Consider the following 9,348-nt stretch of genomic DNA (forward strand, 5'->3'; position numbering starts at 1 on the left):
TTGTATTGGATTGAAATAAAGCCGAACTAGTTCGGGATCGGCACCAGATGAGTTAATGAGAGCAGAAAGAGAAATTTGTCGGTTTTCAACCAGTGGTCCTTGAGAGCGTTCCAGGTGGTCCCCAGCTAAATTATAGAGTGTGTCATTTTTCTGAATAACTGTATAACAGTTACTACATTCCTGCCCTCTGCATAAATGCCCTCCAGCTCTGCCACCTGAAAGAGTCATTTATGCAGTAGATGTTGGACATAATGTAGTGGTCATTCAAGTCAAATTGGTTGAATTTGTACACTCCGAGTTAAACAAAGCTGAGGAGATGTATTACGTATTTTGGGGTCATTGAGCTAAAAACTGGTATCAAATGGTGGTCTAGCTAGCCTAATGCTTATCAAGCTGTGCTGCTATGAAATTGGAAAAAGTTTGAGAATCACTGTCCTGTGTGAATAGTTGAACTGCAGCACCCTCTGGTGGACAATTTGAGAGGCCAGACGATTCTAACAGTCTTTCTCAGTCATCTTTATTTGTCTAGCACGTTTAAAAACAACAGTAGTTGACCCAAAGTGCTTTACATAAAAAAAAATAGCATAATAAAAAACAGACTACAAGAATAAAAGCAAAAGACAATAACAGTACAAAAATCTGAAAAGCAATACAACAAAAAGAGCATTTTCAACAATACAGAGATCAAAATAGAGTCCAGAGTAGGCCATAAATCATTACCCTCGCCTCAGACTGAGCTGAAGGCTATGGAGAAGAGATGGGTTTTTAGTGTGGATTTAAACATTTCTAAGGTGGAGCAGGACTTAATGTGCAGTGGGAGATCATTCCAGAGGGTGGGGCCAATTGCTGAAAAAGCCTGGTCACCTTTACTTTCAAGATTTGTTTGTGGAACAGCAAAATGCATTTGGGAGGATGACCTGAGTTCCCTGACAGCAGGAGGTGCGGGGAACAAGATCAGATATGTATTGAGGTGCAAGTCCATATAAGCAGGGGTTAAAGTTCTCAGTCCTGGGGACTGATTTCAGTCTTGAGGATTCCATAGGAGCTATTTCTGAGATCAGTGCAGATCCGCAAAATAATAAACTATATCTAAAAAGCATTTTTAATTTCAAGATATGAGTATTTGCATTGGCCAGACTAGCATAGAATACAACAGAACTTCAGAAGATACTTCTATAAATTGGCACACACACAGAACCTCAGGGAAACACCTCAAATATTGGTGTACGCTGCGCAAGCCACGTTTCAAAATCGTCTGAAAATAAATTTCAGTCTTGGGATTTCTTTTGGCTTTAACCCCTGTATAAGGCTTTAAAAATGAAGTAAATAATTTAACTGGTAGCCAGTGCATTTGAGCCAGGACCGGGGTGATGTGCTCTCGCCTCTTAGTTCGACCCAGACTGCAACACACAGAAAGGCCCCAACAGGGAACGCTACTCGTTACAGTACTACAGTATGCGCTATCCAGGTAAGACATGGATTTATTTAATACAGTTGTGCATTTAATCTGCCAATGCAACAGCATCCAGGTGCTATTATTCTTTGTAATATTGTTGTAACTGCACCATCCTCATGGAGTTATAAGGGGCGAGTTTGTCAAGAAATGATGTCAATGTCCTGATAATAGGTAGTGAATGGTCCAAATACCACTCGTCTACTCTGTTGAGCTTCAGGACTAGCAGACGGGCAACTATTCCATGTTGACCTTTTATGTTGATGGATGTGTAATAACTGGTTTCAGGGTCACTCAGCTTAGGTACCATCTCTCCCTTTCACACGCATTTCCCATCACTCTCTCTCTCAAGCAACATTGTGTAACCAGTAGTGTATGAGTGAGTGCACTTGTGCATGAACGTGTGGAAGAAAATGGAGTTGAAAGGATAAAACATCACTGACAACAGGGTGAGACGTTTTTGAAAATGTTCTATTGTAATGCTATAAAAGGCACTGTATGTGAGTGACTGAGTGGATGTGGTTGACATGCATTTTGTTGTTTACTCTGCAGGTACTGGGCCAGTGGAAGGCCTAACGTTGAAGGCAGGAACTGTTCACACTACTGGCACAAGACTGGACCATCACAGCATGTACATACAGGCAGGCATTGACCCCTCGGCAGGTAAATAAAGCTTTCGGGCAGGTAGAGTTTGCTTTCAGGTTGCCCGACTGTAAAAGTGCTCATTTGAGAGGGGAAGTAACCGTCTATAAACACAAGAGAGGGGAAGGAACCGTCTATAAACACAACACCAGATATCTGTCTAAACACCTAAACGTGGCCAGAGCGCTCTGTCTTCTGGTCTGTGGAATATACAATAATATCACTGTTTGCCTCTACTGTGCTGTTAACTGTTGCTGCACTTAAAATTATAAAACAATAGACATATTCAATCATAGCTTGGTATTTGGATTTGGAGGTATTGAGGTATGACATTTTTTATTGCACAGCTCCAGAAAGTAAAGAAATGTGTTAAATTGAGAGGTAATTCAAATCTTACCTTTGGGCAAGTAGAACATGACCTGTACTTCTCCAACGGGCAAGTGCCTCTGAGACCTTGATGTCAACCCCTGTACATACAACAGTACCATTACTGTGAGAAGTGATATTCCTCTTTACTTCATCGATAACACTTTTCATTGTACAGCATTACAAATTGTTGGACCCACATTCACATTAATACAAACCACCAACTGTTATTGCTATAAAGTGTGATTATTATCTCTGCCATGAAGAGGAAATAGCTTCTGCCTGTGTTAATACATTTTTGCTTTAATGACACAGTTCATGTTTACAGGCAGCATCCATTTGGAAGTGAGGAACACATCCTCCAGGCTCAGAGACCCAGGATTCAACACTGTCCAATCTGTATGGTAGAGTATGTTTTGTTAACCTACAATTGGGGTGGTTGTATTATGACTCACTACTCTTCTATTGAGACATTTAGATCATGTCAAAGGTCATGTTTCACCTAACAGGATCTGACACAAATGTTTGACCCGAGGCTGATGTTTAAGATGCTATGTATCCTCTGAAAATTGGTACTTGAAATGTCGGCACTTGAGAAGTGTGTTGCAGTAATAAAGCCCAGTGGTCGTGTAAAGTCACTAACTACTCAAATACTGTAGGTATGTTGTACTTTACTGGAGTATTTCCAAATGTCTATACTTTTACTTCTACTTCACTACATCTCATACTTTTTACTCCACTACAATTATTTGAAAACCTTACTAGTTACTTTGATGAATTTGAATATTATTACAGAACATACATTAACTACTTCAAACCTAGGCCTACTTTGGCTAGGATTTTTAAACATGACTGGGACATACCGCATAATGAGCATTTTTACTTTTGGTACTTAAAGTATATTTTGATGCCAAAACGTTTGAACTTTTACTAAAGTACATTTTAGACTTTTACTTGTAACAGAGTGTTTCTACATTGTAGTATTTTTTACATCAGTAGTCTACTTCCCCCACTGATCAGCCTGCGTGGCTATTTGGGGGATCTGGCCTTGAAACGAAACACCTTCCCAATAGGTCACACAATATTTTACCCTGTGTTTCAGAATGGAATAGATTAACATTGTGTTATCGTTTTATATTGTTGCTGTTGGGCATGCAGAAACCTCACATGTCCATATTTTATCTTCTTTTTCGTAAATTAACGCCCTACTTGATCATACAACAGCGGCACACAAAAACAGCAAAAGTATAGCAGAACCACGACAAGCTCGAAACTCGGCACGAAGCGACGTGTTTCGAGCTTGTAGATCTGCTACTTTTTCTCTTTTTGAATCCTGAAAAAGTACGTTTTGGACTTGGTTTCCACCCGACAGAGATGATTATGATCTGGGTCAGGCTATGAAAACAACATTTCTGCTCGAGCAGGACTTACTTGGAATGTTGTTTTCATAATCTGTTCCACCAAAGTGCACCTGATGAGTGAGCCACACTGGAACCACGCAGAGCTTCCATCCTTCTCTTGTTGTAAACCAGGGGTGTCCACACTTTTTTGACTCGAGAGATACTTTTAAAATGACCAGCTCAACATGATCTACCCACCCCAAAACAATGTATGTGAGGGGATCTTTGGAATAGTGGCACTGGTATTACCGGTACCTATAAGACAAACTCACTTAGTAGAGAAAGAATAGAGAAATAGAGGGGGGAAAAGTCTTCGTCCCATTCTGTATGGAAGTGGTAGGTTTTCAGGGTTCTTTGTAATGCTACTGACTCTTGAAAACAAAGCATTACATTGGGGGTTTGCCTACTTTAGAAGCCATGAAGGGAGCTGACAGGCCCTCAAGTGACAGATACCAAAAAAGGGATTTGTGATTTAATTATATTTTATGGGCATGTCATGTGGTCTACCTGCACAGCTTTATACCAAAAGGTATAGATCACAATCTATACCTTTTGGTCACCCCTAACTGTGCACGGCACGCCTATCAGTTTCTACTGACTATACCATGCCTTTTTACTTCTTCATCCTGTTGTCTTTTAATAAACGAATATGTTATCTCTGGAAACAGAAATTGTTTTCATATTGAGTAAATCTCTGAATTCCATCCTCTTTGAAGTTGCGGGTGACTCGTGGTCTTTTGGCTCCATATTTCTATTCGTTTTTATTATCTTTGCGTCATGTTTTTTCTTCTCATGTGACGTGTGTCGTGTGTGCCAATGTTGTCTTAAATGCAACAACAACATGGGACTTGTTTGAAGTCACACAGCCTTGATAGCCAGTGGTGGAAAGTAACTAAGTAAATGGTACATGTACTCAAGCACTGTACTTAATTTTGAGGTACTTTTACTTTACTTGAGTTAAGTAGGCCTATGTCCATTTTACTTCTAAATATAGCTGCAAGCAGCGATAAAGTGGCCAAGGTAGAAAAAGTAGGAAAGCAAAAAAGCATCAAGGGAAAGCAAAGAAGAAATCAAAGAAAAACTAGAAGTAGTGTTCTTCCGAACAGGTCTCCAGCAGGTCAGGTGTTTTTTTTTTTGGCCTAGTGGTGACTATAATACGCCAAAGTCAAAAGGGTACCACGTGTTCTTTGGCCTTTCACGGCAATCGGACGCTGCATGCGGGATTTGAGGCATTTTGTTCCAAAAATGGGTTTTGCAAAAATTGACCCGCTGGTGGCGCTATAACAGGCCAATGTGAGAAGGGTGGCATCTGTTCCTTGGCCTAGTGGGAATGTGCGTGCAGAATCTCACACAAATAGCAGGCTGCGTTTGAGACATTTTGTTCAAAAAGGAGCAATCCTGCAAACCTTGGAATTCAATGTTAGCCAATTAGATAGAATATGATATTGGACAAATCCGTCATGATTACATCACTGTAGAGATACTGTGTGCCCATTTGTGTGATTATCGGATAAAATCTGAAGGAGTAATATTGAAGAATGCGTTTTCGGCCTTCTGGTGACAGAGACTCTGCCGATTTTACACTAATCGGCATAGTTATTGGTAAAAGCACAAATTGACCTCTACACAACATGTATGCAAAAGACTATATGCAACAGACATAAAATAGTTCCAAAGAACTCCTCAAGGTTTTAACTCAATATCTTTATTTTCCAACTTTTTCATTAGTTGTCTTTGTTGAAGAGTTGGTCATCAGGTTGTAAACCTTCAAAACAGAGGGTTAACAACCTAGCCATTTTCAGGCATGTCTTTTAAATCACAATGTTTTCAAATAATTCAAGTAGTAAACGTCTTCAAATAAAGTTTTTAAACATTAAGTATTGTGAAGTCTGAACCCAAACCAGCACACGGAAACAGTTCTCAAGGTGAAAACGCAATAAGCGTTGTTTTATTCAATGGGGCGTTCCCCTAAAACATGAAATAAAGTTCTTCCCAAAACCGGGGCTTTTAACTCAAAATATGCTTCTTTCCAGAACTTAACAAACAGGGGTTACATTCGAAACATATGTTTCACAGTATGCCGTTGCTTCCATTAACACATGCCATTTCTCTTCCAAGACTCAGATGCAGCTCCTAATTTGCCTACAATGGGAACAGATAGAACCACCATTAGCAATGTGGCAAAATACAGAGCAAATGTGCGACAGAGGAGAACATAGTGGAGTTTTGCTTACTGCTCGATGGAAGAGTCCCTTCGAGAGCCAGCTACACAGTGAAGCAGAGCTCGGTGGTTAAGAGCAAAAACATTTGGATTGCCTGACTCGGAGAAGCTGTGTTGCGGCCAGGTGCTGACAAATCAAACTGATTGCAACAAGCAGCCATCTTAGCTGCTGCATTCTGGGAAATGTAGTTTTTCTGAAAACCAAACTAAGCCATCAGTTAGATTCAGTTCACATGCACGCATGCACGCACGCACGCATGCACGCACACACGCACACACACACACACACACACACACACACACACACACACACACACACACACACACACCTGTGCCTAACCATTCTGCATTAGAGGTGGGATTTATGGCTCTTTGAAGTGAGACAGTACCATCGATCTGGCTCACTGAAAAGAGCCGTTCAAAAGACTGGCTCATTTGGCTCCTTGTATATTTATATATTTTTAAGAAGAATTTGTTTAAACATGAATCCACAAGGTGGCACCACATTCCTCTGCTGACAGTTGAGATCACAATTTAGTATTTACCCTTTTCATAAAATGTGTGTGTAAATTAAGCTACCTTGACTTTTGTTATTCATAAAACACAAAAAAAAACAAGCAGTCAACAATGAACTCGCTCCTCCACTTGTTCTCTCTCTCTCACTCACTCACTGTACTCGGTCAGTACTCAGTGGAGTAGCAAGGAGATGTTGAATTGGGGGGAGGGGGTCTCCCCCCCAAATGAACGGCTCTCTACTGCGCGAACCGGATCCCAACGTTCACTTCAAAGAGCCGTTCAAAAGATTCGATTCGTTCGCGAACGTCCCAGCTCTATTCTGCATCTAGCCTAAGGCCCAGATCATGGGAAAACCCTACTCACGTCAGGGTGGGGGGTCCCCAGTTCAAATATGATTCTTTTTGGTTTCAGTGATATTTGGACTTACCCTCTACAGTAGTTCATCATGAAAATGTTACTTTGCATGTATGTTTTAAAGGCAGAAGAATAATTTGCATAAAACTTGCAATGTTGATGGAATTATTAAAAAAGCATGTTTCAATGTTTAAAAAATCCGATCTGACAGATCTTTAGATATTGGTCCAAAGTTCATGTAAAAAAAGTTCTGTGCACGTGACGCAAAAGTTCTGGAATAAATAATAATAAGTGTTTTACAAACTGCTCAAATTGGCGGAAAATCTAAGGGCGGAGCTTACTTAACAAAGACACAGATGTCTTCCGCTTGAGTCAAGGCACGCGTGTAAGCAAGTTGCATGTCTTCTAACGAAACGAGGCATGACTTATGCCCCTTTAAAGTTTGAGTTTTCAAACGCTTCGTATAGCGCCCCCCTTTGGCCAATTGGAGTAAGATTGCTTTCAGTGATATTTGGACTAACCCTCTACATATTTGCCAAATGCCATGAACGTGTCACTTTGCATGTATGATTTAGAGGCAGAAGAATAATTTGCATATAACTGCAACATTGAGTGAATTATTAAAAAATAATGTTTCGCTTTAAAGAAAATCCGCCTAACTTCTCAGACCGTATTGGTCCAAAGTTCATGTAAAAAAAGTTTCGCGCACGTTACGCGAAAATCCCAGGAGGAGATAGATTTTGACTGTTTTTCATATAATTCAAAATTGTGGGAGAGGTAAAGGTCAGAGGTCAAAAGTCAGAGCATAAAAGTTGTTCGGCATGAGGAGACGCATAAGTGTATACAGGTTTCATTGCTGTACCTGAAACAGGGCATGAGCTACACCAGTTCAAAGTTTGCACTTTCGAAGGCTTCCTACAGCGCCACCCTTTGGCCGATTGTTGCGAGCTTCGCGTTTTAGCCGTTTGGCATAGTCCTCTGCCATACTGCCGAGTTTCGTAAAAAGCGACTGCACGGTCTAGCCGCTAGAGAAAAAGTGGCGGAAGAATAATAATGACCAAGTCCAATATCAATGAGTGGCCATTTGCCACTTCGTGGCCTTGGCCACTAACTAGGTCTGGGACTTTAACTGATTAATTGCGATTAATTAATTACAGAAAATTAACGTGATTAAAACAATTAACGCATTTTAATCGCTCTTAGTTTTTGCACCACAGAACCTTCAGTTTCGGGCATACCGATCATAGCGATGCACCAACCAAGAAGAGACAACAAACGCAAAGGGAGAAGTAGCTGATCAGAGCGCTTTGCTTGGCCCAGTGGATGCAAATTTTAGATTTAAAAAACTCACTTGTTGATTCACTCATCATTTATACTTTGTCCATTTGAAAATAGCGGATTTAGCTTGTCGATCCGCTTTTTCATTGCTAAATACCTTTGGCAAACCTTGAAACATTTAAGTACATTTACTACTTTTACTTAATTGAAAACATCAAAGTTGTTCTTCCACCACTGCTGGCTTGCCATGGAAGGTCAATGGATGATTAACAGTGTGAGAGAACCTTGTACTAAGTTGTAGTCTAGCTTCATCAGGTTATGTAAGGGGATTAGACTGCTGCAGGGATAACAAGCTGCTGCTACTTTGGATTTATCTAACCCACTTCCAAGGGGTCCATGAGTCAAATCCCATTTAAACATTGTAGTACACATTAAACCAAATGGAACAATATAAGGGTCCAATTGGTTTAATATGCACACTCCCTGAGTCACAAATTAACAAACTAGTTCTTGAAAAATGTGAAAACAAACAACACAATGGCTGACCATAATTATCATTATGATAGTTTTTGTGCAATTCTAATTCAAATTATACATTTTGTATAATTTATATTTGTCCTAGTATTCATTTAACTGTATTCCCTATTAGTGAAGGGAAAGTTTTTGTTTGTCTTAAATAAGTTTGAATAGCCACTGTCTGTGTATGAACTGTGTTCTACAAACAGATGCACCTTGGCTACCTGCCTCACATTATCTAGTCTGTGCACAGTCTTGCAGGGAAAACAACTCCTTAAAAGCAGCATAGGCCTATATATGTCATAGCAGTAGGTTTCAAAGTGCATGCCAGGCCAGCCAGGCTGTTTTCACACACAAACCTATTTGTTTCTCTGACATAACTTGAAAAGAACATGATGTGAAGTTGAACAACAAGCTTGCTGTAAAAGCCTTCTACTCTGTGTGTGTGTGTGTGTGTGTGTGTGTACTGTACGTCATGTACCCGTCAGCGAGCGCAGCAGACGCTCATTGGCTAAGTTTTAAGAAAAACACGCCCCTTCTTGGTGTCGTCCCAGGAACGAACCATGTGGGTATATGTGAAGGGGTGGTGGGCATGCTCAATG

The sequence above is a fragment of the Nannobrachium achirus genome (assembly GCF_963921795.1).
Source record: "Nannobrachium achirus genome assembly, chromosome: 17".
NCBI lineage: Eukaryota > Metazoa > Chordata > Actinopteri > Myctophiformes > Myctophidae > Nannobrachium > Nannobrachium achirus.